The 12790-nt window shown below is 41.9% G+C and overlaps 1 protein-coding gene across 2 annotated transcripts in view; it reads right to left on the minus strand.

Annotated features, from left to right (window-relative positions):
- Positions 1-12790, minus strand: part of LINGO2 (leucine rich repeat and Ig domain containing 2) — a 553412-nt gene that overhangs the window by 168931 nt on the left and 371691 nt on the right. For both annotated transcript variants that reach the window (XM_075740374.1, XM_075740375.1), the window contains exon 5: positions 10771-10813. The gene's annotated coding sequence lies outside the window, so the exon portion shown is untranslated. The remainder of the gene's footprint in view (positions 1-10770; positions 10814-12790) is intronic.

The raw sequence follows: 12790 nt of genomic DNA on the forward strand, positions 1-12790 counted from the left end.
CTCACATTCCAGAGAACCTGTTTTTGCTGAGTATTTGCAGCGCTGTTGTACTTGTTGATCCATTAAAACAGAATTAATAAACGGTATTTATACGTTTTTTTAAAATGTAGCTTTTCAAACATAGACTTGTAAGTCCTTTTTCATATGAATTTTAAAAGAAAGATAATATTCTGAACCAAGGAGAATCTTATATGAGAAAGGACATGGAAAGGATTCAGTAAAATTATAGTTAGTTGTTCCATGAGAGCTTTGCTGAGTACCATTTCTTACAACATCTTTAATATAAAATGCAATCTGCAAATGGATGCAATGTAATCCCACACCAATCACGTGCTCTTTTTTTTTTTTACTGGAGAAAAGGCATGCAGACAAGTAAAATACTCAGGTGACATATTTCAACATGGTTTTAATGCAACCAGGAAATTTACAGTTCTATCTAGAACTCTACTTCTGTAGAGTTTTAAGGTTCCTTGAGAAAATTTCCTACGATTTATAAGTACCTTTTAGTCATTCAAGTGAATAATCTTATTACAATATCTAAGCAGGTTTTTTTTTTTCAGACTTTCAACGGTAGTGCATCCACTTCCTTCACTAAAAAGATGATCAATTTAGTTGAGCTGAATCTTTGTTCTCTGTCACTGAAATCTTCAGGCCAATGCACAGGTATCACGGGAAATATCAGATGGCATCCATATCATGGCCAGTTCATCCAGAAGATACACTGATCTGGGCTTTTCTTAGGAGTCCCAACTCGTTATTTCAGTCCCTGTTGAAATTTAAAGACTGACTGAGCACTGCTCCTAAATATCTCCAAAATTCTGGATGTTCCCTACCTTTCCCACTGATAGGAATGTCTTGTTCTCAAGTGTTGCATATGTTTTTTTCAACAGAGAGCAGGAAAATGGATGCACAGCGGTGAATGTTAATGCATATATCTGTATGTAAGATAAAAACAGAATATTCTACACAAATTCAGAAATACCCTAAGTAAGGTGCCAGTAGATTTTTTGTCTAACTTTGCAAAGTATTTCGCTACTGGGTTAACATAGAGTATGACTTTTCAACAAATCAAATTTAGACTGCAGCAACTGAGCTAAAACCAGTGGGCCAAAAGAGAAACTGCTATTCAACATCCACCAGTCATTACCAGTTCTTCTAGAAGTTAGATGAACAGAAGCTACTTCTAAAAAAGGGACCAGTTTACACTTAGCCCAGTTTTAAAGTGAGAGTTCAGTGCATCTGAGGCATGATGCATCACCGTGAAAAACAAAGTTTCCAAGTGTACAAAATTTATCATATCTTCCATAACTGACTTCAAATGGGAGACCAACCATGTCCAGAATTTTAGGAATGCACCTGAATAAAACCAGGAATCACAGTTCTGATGTCTCATACAGCAGGTCAGACAAATGCAGGAAATGTGAAAGGTTAGTGGAATTTACTTTGAAAATTGACTGAATAGCTTGGATTGAGATATTAATAGAACTTTTTAATCCAATCCAGTGCATGGAGATCAGTCATTTTTTGATTGATGTATGGTTCTGCATGGTCAGATGCAAAACTGAGTTTTACTGAGCGTGGTGGTTTAACCTTGGCTGGACACCAGGTATCCACCAAACCACTCCATCACTCCTGTCTTCAGCTAGACAGGGAGGGGAGGAAAATAAGATGGAAAAAACAACCCCAGACTTGTGGGTCAAGATAAAGGTGGCTTAATACAGCAAAAGCAAAAGATTATTCTCTACTTCCCATCAGCCAGTCATGTCTGGCTACTTCCTGGGAAGCAGGGCTGCAGTATGTGTAGCAGTTGCTCCAGAAGACAAATGTAAAAGCATGAATGCCCCCCCTTCCTGCTCCTTTCTCTCAGCTTTTATTGCTGAGCAGAGGTCATATGGTATGGAATATCCCTGTGGTCACTTTGGGCCAGCTGTCCCGGCTGTGTCCCCTCCAAGACCTTGCCCACCCCCAGCCCACTGGTGAGGGGGATGTTGGAGAGACAGCCTTGCTGTGTGCCAGCACTGCTCAGCAGCAGCCAAAACCCTGGTGTGCTACCAACACCTTGCTGGCTACCGACACACAGCACAGCACTGTGGGGGCTGCTGTGGGGAAAATTAACTCCAGCTCAGCCAGACCCAATACAGTGAGACAGAGGAAGGAACACACTAATACATCTCATAATAAATCTACTATCAAACTCAAAATACACGGGGAGGGGTGCTTTTTCTTTGGTTGTGATTTAGAATCATAGAGTCATAGAATCATAGAATGGTTTGGGTTGGAAGGGACCTTAAAGACCCTTGCAGGCCATGGGCAGGGACACCCTCCACTAGATGTAGTTGCCCAAAGCCCCATCCAACCTGGCCTTGAACACTTCCACAGCCTTTCTGTGGTAACAGGAAAGGTCTGTATACTTGTTCCCCATGACATATTGAAAATAGATTCTCAGTCTTTGAATGTGTGAAACACACATACATTTTTGGCATTAGTAAAGCAGTCACAGCAATTTTTATAAATGTACTTGTCATGTAGCAAAAGCATCTTTGTAACACAGTGATTAGCAAAATGAGTATAATGAACTTATTTATAGAATCATAGAATAGAATCACATAATGGTTTGGGTTGGAAGGGACCTCAAAGGTCATATAGTTCCAACCCTCCTGCTGTGAGCAGGGACACCCTCCACTAGACCACGTTGCCCAAAGCCCCATCCAACTTGGCCTTGCACACTTCCAGGGATGGGGCATCCACAGCCTCTCTGGACAACCTGTTCCAGTGCCTCACCACCCTCACAGTAAAGAATTTCTTCCTAACATCTAATCTAAATCGACCCTCCTTCAGCTTAAACCCATTACCCCTTGTCCTGTCACTACACTCCCTGATAAACAGTCCCTCTCCGGCTTTCCTTTAGGCGCCTTTAGATACGGGAAGGCCACAATTAGGTCTCCCCAGGTCCTTCTCTTCTCCAGGCTGAACAACCCAGACTATTTCCATAGTGACATCTCTGATGGGGCAGCAAGAAAGTTTTCCTTAGAAATGTAATATCAAGGAGTCTAAACAAGAAGTAAAGCTTTTATGACTATCTTCCAGAAAGACAAAGGAAGATTTTATTCAGCAGTTGTAAAATTCTCAGAATAAGTCAGACTGTGTATGGCCAAAGTTAAATACTCCAGATATTCCTCCAAATTTGCATGATATTTTTACATTTTACAGTGTAAAGAGAGCAATCAGCTAATATTTCAGATTTGGATGCATTAGGATTTTTATGACCAAAGTGAAACAACTTTGATTTTTAATGCAACTGAGAAAGACAGAAGGTAACAGGATAAAGGGATAAATCAGCTGGATAAAGAATTTGCTAATAACATAGGCAGGGGGCATTCCCGAGTCAGAATAAGGGAAACTGGTCTGAAATGGAGGCAGAATATATGGACCTGGTTTTTAAGATAAGAACTTCTGCCCGATCTTGACCAATCACTTCTCTGAAGAAAACAAAGACTCCTTAAAACTAGGACAACTTGGAGTAGAAAAAGAAGCAAGGAACAGTACCTAAGCCAATGAGGTCTATTTGTCTCTAAATACCAATGATGGAGGAACAGGCAAAAGTCCTGCAAATATGGTAGCCCAAATACACACGTCTCCGCTAACAAAGGGAGATCACCTGTTAATTCAGGATACCACAGAACAAGATTCGTCCTTCAGAATGCTCCACAGCCTCCTTTCACCCTACCTCAGTGTGAAAGCTGGAGTGTGGGGTGAAACATGGGGCAGTGCTTTAAAAACAGCGTACCCTCAATCACACAAAGAGACAAAGAATATGGAGCAGCTGTGTTTGATAATCTCCCTTGTTGTGCTGGTTTTGGCTAAGATGGAGTGATTTTCTTGATAGTAGCTGGTATGGGGCTATGGTTTGGATTTGTGCTGGAAACGGTGTTGATAACACGGGGACGTTTTCATCACTGCTGAGCAGTGCTCACACAGAGCCAAGGCCTTTTCTGCTTCTCACACCACCCGACGAGTGAGTAGGCTGGTGGTGCAGAAGGAGTTGGGAGGGGACACAGCCAGGACAGCTGACCCCAACTGATCAAAGGGATCTTCCATACCATGTGATGTCATGCTCAGCATATAAAGCTGAGGGAAGAAGAAAGAATGGAGGGACATTTGGACTGATGGCGTTTGTCTTCCCAAGTCACTGTTATGCATGACAGAGCCCTGCTTTCCTGGAGATGGCTGAATATCTGCCTGCTCATGGGAAGTGGGGAATGAATTCCTTGGTTTGCTTTGCTTGCGTGCACAGCTTTTGCTTCACCCATTATACTGTCTTTACCTCAACCCATGTGTTTTCTCACTTTTACTGTTCCGATTCTCTCCCTCATCCTGCCGCATAGGGGAGAGAATGAGCTGCTGCGTGGGGCTTAATTGCTGGCTGGAGCAAAATCACAACTGTCAATCTTATTAGACCAGATCCATGATGAAAATCAACAAATAGCAAGAAGGTACCAACAGAAAATTAAGCAGGAATAAAATAGGTGGTGAGGTCTGTAGAGAAATCTTAAGAGTTAGGGAAGGAATACTAAGCAACAAAGAGAAACAAGGTGACAATAATTCAACAAGTTGTATATAAAATAAATTTAGTTAAGATTCAACACAAAGTGGGGGACTGGTAAAAGAAGTTGAGCAAAGTATCTTTGTGATTGGTGACAGCCAACACAGCTTCACTAAGGGCAAATTGTGCCTGACAAACTTGGTGGCCTTCTATGATGGGGTTACAGTGTCAGTGGATAAAGGAAGGGCAGCTGATGTCATCTACCTGGACTTGTGCAAGACATTTGACACTGTCCCGCATGACATCCTTGTCTCTGAATTGGAGAGACATGGATTCGATGGATGGACCACCCAGCTATTCCAAGGTGGATAAGGAATTGGCTGAATGGTCACACTCAGAGAGGTTGTGGTCAACGGCTCAATGTCCACGTGGAGGACAGTGAGGAGTGGCGTTCCTCAGGGGTCGGTACTGGGACTGGCAGTGTTCAACATCTTGGTCAGCGACATGGAGAATGGGATGAAGTGCACCCTCAGCAAGTTTGCTGATGACACCAAGCTGTGTGGTGTGGTCAACACGCTGGAGGAAGGGGATGCCATCCAGAGGGACCTTGACAGGCTGGAAAGGTGGGCCCGTGTGAACCACATGAAGGTCAACAAGGCCAAGTGCAAGGTCCTGCACGTGGGTCGGCACAATCCCAAGCACGACTGTAGGCTGGGCGAGGAATGGATTGAGAGCAGCCCAAAGGAGAAGGACTTGGAGGTATTGATTGATGGGAAGCTCAACATGAGCCAGCAGTATGCACTTGCAGCCCAGAAAGCCAACCGTGTCCTGGGCTGCATTAAAAGAGGTGTGACCAGCAGGTCAAGGGAGGTGATCCTGCCCCTCTACTCCGCTCTGGTGAGACTGCGCCTGGAGTACTGCATCTAGCTCTGGGGGCCCCAGTACAGGAGAGACATGGAGCTGTTGGAGCAAGTCCAGAGGAGGGCCACAAAGCTGATCAGAGGGCTGGAGCACCTCTCCTATGAGGACAGGCTGAGAGAGTTGGGATTGTTCAGCCCAGAGCAAAGAAGGCTCTGGGGAGATCTAATTGTGGCTTACCAGTACCTGAGGGGGGCCTACAGGATAGATGGTGAGGGACTGTTTATCAGGGAGTGTAGTGACAGGACAAGGGGTTATGGGTTTAAGCTGAAGGAAGGTCGATTTAGATTAGATGTTAGAAAGAAATTCTTTACTGTGAGGGTGGTGAGGTACTGGAACAGGTTGCCCAGAGAGGTTGTGATTGCCCCATCCCTGGAAGTGTTTAAGACCAGGTTGGATGAGGCTTTGGGCAGCGTGGTTTGGTGGAGGGGAGCTGGAACTAGATGATCTTTAAGGTCCCTTCCAACCCAAACCTTTCTATGATTCTATGATTCTATGATCTATGATGACATTTGTATGTATCGTGTCTGGGATTTCTAAGAAAACAACTGGCCAATCATGGGAAATAAATTTTGTGCTGAAACCCTAGATGCTGAAAATAAGTTGATAAAATGGCTACTTCATAAGGTAGAAAAGGAAAAGCTCACCACTGATAATATCCAGTATTTTTTGTCTCAGTATCCATGCCAGAGTTTTGGATCAGGAAAGCTTATAAATGCAATTTATATTACCGTGAACAGTAAAATGAAATCACTTGGTTGATTATTTATAAATGATCTTGATTATCATCTTCTGAAGAATTTTTGTAACGGACCCTTTGGTGTCCACTGTCTGTTTTATCCTCACTTGTTTTGGAAAAAGCTGATTGATTTTCAAGCTCAGAGGTGGTTCATCGCCACATACAGAAATCTAAAAGGTGGCAAGAGGCCTTGATAGATGAACCCCTGACTAAAAGTAAACATAAAAAGGAAGCATCCAGGAGGTGGAAGCAGGGACATTGTCAGAGGGTGCAGGAGTAGGGTTAGGACAGCCAAAGCCCATCTGGAGTTGAATCCATCAAGGGATGCAAAGGGCAACAAGAAAGGCTTCTACAAGTAAATCAGCAGTAAATGGAAGACTAGGGAAAGTGTGGGCCTACCTCTAAATGAGGAAGGGGTTCTCATGACAAAGGAGAGAGAGAAGCATGAATTGGTGCCTTCTCCATCTCATTCTTCAGGAATCCCAAACCCGTGAGACCAGAGGGACTATCTGGAGCAATGAACACTTACACTTGGTGGTGGAGGATCATATTTGAGAACACTTCAAAAAGCCTAGCCATATAATTTTCCAAACCCATAAAGGACACGAATTCGACTGGGAGTAGTCACCATAGATTTATGAAGAGGAAACTGTGCTTAACAACCTGATAGCATTCTATGATGAGATGATGAGCTTGGTGGATGAAGGGAGAGCAGTGGATGTTGTTTACCTCAATTTTAAGAAGGTTTTAACCATTATTTCCCATAATATCCTCATGTAAAACTGATGAAGAAGGGGTTAGATAAATGAACACCAAGGTGAACTGAAAAATGTCTAGACTGCTGGCCTCAAAGTATTGTGATCGGTGGTCCCAAAGCCCAGGAGGAGGCCATTTGCATTAATGGTTCATTTCAGGGGCAGATACTTGGGCCAACACTGTTTAACCCATTCGTGAAGACCCGGACAATAGGTAAGAGTGCACTCTCAGTAATTTGAAGATGATATAAAACACAAAGGAGTGGTTAATACATCAGATGGATGTGCTGCCATTCAGAGGAGGCTCAACAAGCTGGAGTAAGGAGTCAACAGGAACCTCATGAAATTCAACAAAGGGAAATGCAAAGCTCTGCACCTGGGGAGGAATGACACTCCCAACACCAGTACTTGGTGAGACTGACTGACCAGAAAGCAGCTCTGCAGAAAAGAACCTGGAGTTCCTGGGTGACAAGCTGACCATAAGATAACATGGTGCTTATGTAGCAAAGAAGTGGAGCTGCATTAGGAGGGGTGTTGCCTGCAGGTCGAGGGAGTTGATCCTTCCCCTCTGCTCAGACCTGGTGAGTCACACCTGGAGTGCTGGGTTCAGGTCTGCCCTCTCCATTACAAGAGACATGGACATACCAGAGCAACTCCAGCACAGGGTCACAAAGGTGGTGGACTGGAGCTACATCTCTTATATAAGCAGTGGCTGACAGAGCTGGGACTGCTCAGGTTGGAGAAAAAAAAAGGCTCAGGACGATCTTATCACTGTGTATAAATACACATCAGGAGGGATTGAAGAAGGTGCAGATAAACTCTTCTCAGTGGTACCCAGTGGCAAGGCAAGAGGCAACAGCCACAAACTGGAATACATGAAATTCTGTTTGAACATAAGAAAAAAATTTTTACTGTGAGGTTGGTTGAACACTGCAGTAGGTTGCCCAGGAGAGTGTGGAGTCTCCATCCTTGGAGATATTCAAAACCTGACTGTACGTGGCCCTGAGAAAACTGCTCTAGCTGATCATGCTTTGAGCAGGGGCATTGAACTAGACTATCTCTAGAGATGCTTGCCATCCTCAACCATTCTGTGATTCTGTGAAATCCTGTAAAATGGTTGAAAGAACAAAAAAAAAAATCATCAATAGCTTTTGCTTACTTCACATTACCTTGAGACAAATCAGTGTAATCTCTTTTATAATAGCATATTGGTTTATAGCAATACAAAAAGCTTATTTTGTCTCTAGTCTGCTAAGACAGCTTTTTTAGTGCAATAATATTAGTTATGATTTTTGAAGTCACAGACATTCAGCAAAACTGGCATTTAAAAAAAAGGAATCTGCACAAGAAGAACATGCCACTATATCTACTCCCCCACCCCCCGAACCCTATTTAAGTAGACAGGTTTAATATTTAACATCAATTTCATTCTCTACTTGTTAATTTTTACCAGTACTGCAGTCCAATTTTTGAAAGTGAACAGAGGTAATAACACTGGAGAAACAGTAAAGCTAAAGTCTGCAGAATACTTTCAAAAGCACAGTCCCACAGAACAAATACCTAACTGTGCTACTTAATGGGAGCTAGTAAAATCACACAAGTACGGCACTCACAAGTCTACACCTTCTGTTGCATTTCAACCATTGTGAAAATAAAATTCATAAATGAAGGGGTTATGTTTTGCACTTTTTCTGTTCAGTTATGTGTGACTGAAGCAGAGCCCAATTTCCACATATTGAGAGGCTTTATGATATTACTGGTGACAGCAGTCTGCCCTGTCTCTGCTCCTCAGGAGCTTAGACTCTGTGACGGCCTGAAACCCTGCTCAGGTTTGAGAATTACACTGCTAATTGCAGTATTAGCTTTTTGCCAGTCTCGTTTTGAAATGTCATAACTATGCCTCAGTCTCAAAGAGGAAAGAAATGAAGGGTGTGGGGAACAGTTCTTTATTTGGTTCTGTATAATCTATGGGAAGATACTTATTGTTCCCTCTGTTCTTTATCATATTTTTTTTCAGTAGTGCTAATGGAAAAGGAAGACAGCATTAGAGAAGTTTCTTGCTGTACCACACCATATAAATGCATAAGACACTAACTGACCCAAGGGTTTACCGTTTAGATCAAGAGCACAAACAAAGGATGAGGAAAGAGCTAGTGGAGAGGGGACAGATGCAAAGAACATACTATCAGTTACGCTGACTTGTTGGATTTTCAGTTCTTTCAGTGGGTTTGTGACAGAGGTAATTCCAGAGGTAGCAACAAAACAAAGAAGTGAAAAGGTGCTAGAAGAGAGAGTGGGAACTTTCAGAAGAAGTATTTTGATGGTACCATGTGAACTTCTCCTTATAGTTTTGGGGAACTTTTTGAAGCTATGGTGTAGAGTGAAACAAAAGTCGATGTTGTACTGATACGTATTTAGTAGTCACTATAGTACATGTGTTCTCACAGATCAGTTTCTAACATCAAATGCAAAGGCTACAAGTATCAACTGATTTAGTAGTATCATTTGCATTTGCAGTTGTGCTCATCGGTTTGCAAGACTGGTACCAGCTAATTGTTGCACAGCAGAATATGCTCCCGTGAAAGTAACATGGCTGTTCCTTCCCCACAACCTGTTTGACTTCTGTCCTCCCTGACTAGCCAACAAAACATGTTAATCAAATCCAAAACTACTACAATAATCACCTACAGAGAACTGGCAGTTATCAGAAGTTAATCTGAAGTTAAGAGCAGGACACCAACTAGTTGGAATTAATTAGGCAGCAACACTGGATACAGAAAGTTTTCTTTTCTGACTATCACTGCTGCATGTAAAGTGTTATGACTGGCCAAGTTGGCTATTTTTACTGCTAGTTGGTTCACTGTCTGCTGGTGGAATGGAATCGGATGTTTTTACAGTGGCTGATGCGGGGTGCATCGGAGGAGCTGTCAATTGCTCTGAACACCATCAGCAACTCCAGTGGGTTATAAATGAAACGTATAACCTGTATGTGTGCAAATCTTTTGCTTCATGTAAATGGTAACACATGTCTGTCCCATTGGAGCTACTGCTTGAACAAAAGTTATGAACATGGATGTCTATTATTTCTGATGATGGGTCACCAGAAGAAACCTGGGAACATACATATGAAGAGGGGGGGGAAATCTTTGCCAATAAATCTAGCATAGACTGGGAAGGGCAGGGACTCCACATAAGTTTTTCAAGCCTGGAAGAGTGGAAGTATGTGAGCAAGCATACCTGCAGGACAACAGTGAAGATTTCACTGATTAGTTCTCCAGTTGCATGCATGTGCGCTTTTGAATCTCTCTAGCCTCTCACTCACACTACACAAGAAACCACAAACATCAATGAAGAGCACTAGCAACCATAAAATCAAACACTAAAAATGGAGAGGATATTTTTTATTTCAAAAAATGTTGCATTTTTAGTTGTAATCTAATTCCTGAGTCTTTAAAATTCCATTTCTTCTTCTTTTTTTTTTTTTTCCCCCTCCATAGGCTTAGATCTAGACCCTCATTTTATATAAAATGGAAAGCAGAAGCTCTAAAGTAATGAGCTAAAGGAACTTGAGCTTTGATACACATTCTGTCAAAACTGAGGTTTGATAAAGAAAGGCTTAATAAAATCATGCAGAGATTGCACTATGTTTTTCTTCCGTTTTCAAATTTCATGATTTAAGAGTAGAAGTCACAAAACAGAACATTTGTAAACATAAGACTAAAAACATCTCATTTTTAACTTTCTTTTAACTGCAAACAGTAATACAAGACATATTCAGATCAAATTGTTTACTATGGAAAGCATAAATAACATACCTTAAAATTTAGTGGGTTCAATTCCTGGAGATGATCACTGCACCTTTGGAAATAAAATTCACCTGTTAAAACTTTTGCAACTAATTTCATTTAGGATAAAAATTTCTTTTATCTAAAACCTTTTACTTAGCACAGTTTGCAAGCTTCTTTAGTACCAAGCAGCATGCCCATTTCTGACTTAAAGCTATCTTCAAGAGATGAGTGTAATTTGTTCAGTCCCTCAGTTCTTCTTTTGAGGTTTCCGAGAAGAAGGTCCACCCTAATATACACTCCTGCCCACTCCAGCCTCCCAACATGGATTTCAGCTCATTTTGAATTACAAAGCCTAGCAAGACACTGTAATATACACTCCTGCCCACTCCAGCCTCCCAACCTGGATTTCAGCTCATTTCGTATTACAAAGCCTAGCAAGAAATCTTTCTAAAGCAACTATTTTATGAAGCGGGAATCAACAATATTTTGTACTCCCTCTGCAGCACTGGTTACTGCGGCAGCAGTTAACAAAAAAAAACCCCACCACTGTTCAAAAATAAATACCAACCTCACAGATAACAGAAAATAACATACCTAGCACCAACTTCTTACTAAGCTTTTTTGGAATGAAGGGGAAATATAATGACTGGTCTTCTCCTGGTTTACCAATACTGGTGTCAGCACATTGGACAGAGCATTATAGACAGAGCACTGGGGAACAGCTTATTTTGCACAGAAGACATTGATAAGTCTTTTCCCATTCTAACTTCTATTATATGCACATATTATGCAAATGACATTGTGCACTCTCTATTGTGGAAGAATCTCTCGGGTAGATCCTTTGGTCCTCTATATCTAGAATGATTTCAGAAAAGTGATAGCATTTTTTGATAGTTTGAGGATCTCGCCCCTTGAGTTCGAGACATTAAAGCTGTCTTGACAAGCAGACAATCCTGGCATATTTTTCTGAGAGATTAGGAAGAAGCTTACTCCTATGGTAGCCTGTTCATGCCATCTCTTGTTCAATTCTACATATATATTTATAAATATATACTTATATTTTTATATATCCACAGACCCCTATATATATATGTGCATATCATTGACATAGATTTTTTTGAAATACTGACTGAAAATGTTTGTTTATTCCCCACCCCTCTGAAAATGTCTTAGTTCATGAAACTTTGGACTTGCTACATCCAATTTTCTGGAAGTGTGAAATTACCTGTCACCCTTGAAATATGAGATCACTACAGTCCAAGTATTGTACTGCTATTCTACTACAAAGCTTGCCTTATTATAATAGAAACAGTATAACCATTTTATTAATCTCAATTTTGCAGATTTAACTGCTTTATAGAAAAATAGACAGCTTATGAGGATCATCCAAGATATTTCCTTTACGTTCAAGTAACTGAATGCTCACAGTGGTGTAAGAATCAGAGAAACCTTGTCTCAACAACTGTTGCTTTATTGGCTAGCACAAAGAAGAGATTTGCAGATTTGCACCATGAGTGATGCTAGATTAATCTTCCCTAAAATCCAGATCCTACCTTATGTCATTCCCAAATCTCCTGAAATCTTTGGTTTATTAGATAACCCCTGAAGCTTGCAAAGCTGATCTCAAAGAGAACCACTTTGCTGACCCCCTGAAAATCCACCAAATGTGGTCAAGTTACAAGAGTTGTGTGTGCGCTCAGTAGAGTGAAGTGGAAATTCAAATTGTAGCTGCTCAGCATTGGTAATTTGTGAGCAAGGAATAGCCTGGCATGGAGGGCAAGAAGGTCCAACTGCAGAAGGGGTTGAACTGGCTGGACGCAGGAATGCCAAAGACAGAAGGACGCTCTGTAAGGGCGTGAAGTTTCCCTCAGTGATGAGACTGGAAATGCCGCAGTGTTGTCTTGTAGCCGATCGATCGGCCGTGGGATGCGAGCGGTCAGGGGCCACCTTGGGCAGCGGAGCCGGCTTGGGGGATGGACCCAACGCTGGGCTGAGGTGCCCCATGCTGACACTCACAGGGCTGGGGCTGGCACAAGTGTACATAAGG

The sequence above is a fragment of the Balearica regulorum genome, chromosome Z (genome assembly GCF_011004875.1).
Source record: "Balearica regulorum gibbericeps isolate bBalReg1 chromosome Z, bBalReg1.pri, whole genome shotgun sequence".
In the NCBI taxonomy this organism is placed as follows: Eukaryota; Metazoa; Chordata; class Aves; order Gruiformes; family Gruidae; genus Balearica; species Balearica regulorum.